The 524-nt window shown below is 59.0% G+C and overlaps 1 protein-coding gene across 1 annotated transcript in view; it reads right to left on the bottom strand.

The window, feature by feature from the left end:
* The window catches only part of ACOT9 (acyl-CoA thioesterase 9), a gene marked incomplete in the record, with an annotated part of 24,787 nt that overhangs the window by 23,190 nt on the left and 1,073 nt on the right, over positions 1–524 (bottom strand).

Below are 524 nucleotides of genomic sequence, written 5' to 3'. Positions count from 1 at the left end.
GGTTGAGCACCGAGAGACTAAGGTTAAGGTTGAGCACCGAGAGGCGAGGTGAGGGTTGAGCACCGAGAGGCGAGGGTTGAGCACCGAGAAGGGAGGTTAGAGTTGGCCACCGAGAAGGCGAGGTGAGGGTTGGACACCGAGAGGGAAGGTTAGGGTTGGACACTGAGAGGGAAGGTTAGGGTTGGACACCGAGAAGGGAGGTTAGGGTTGGACACCGAGAAGGGAGGTTAGGGTTGGGCACCGAGAAGGGAGGTTAGGGTTGGGCACCAAGAAGGGAGGTTAGGGTTGGACACTGAGAGGGAAGGTTAGGGTTGGACACCGAGAGGGAAGGTTAGGGTTGGCCACCGAGAGGGAAGGTTAGGGTTGGCCACCGAGAAGGGAGGTTAGAGTTGGCCACCGAGAAGGCGAGGTGAGGGTTGGGCACCGAGAAGGGAAGGTTAGGGTTGGACACCGAGAGGGAAGGTTAGGGTTGGACACCGAGAGGGGAGGTTAGGGTTGGACACCGAGAGGGAAGGTTAGGGTTG

This window comes from Pyxicephalus adspersus, chromosome 1, assembly GCF_032062135.1.
Source record: "Pyxicephalus adspersus chromosome 1, UCB_Pads_2.0, whole genome shotgun sequence".
NCBI lineage: Eukaryota > Metazoa > Chordata > Amphibia > Anura > Pyxicephalidae > Pyxicephalus > Pyxicephalus adspersus.
The sequence above is the reverse complement of the archived record's forward strand: the minus strand, read 5'-3'. Positions and strand labels throughout refer to the sequence as shown.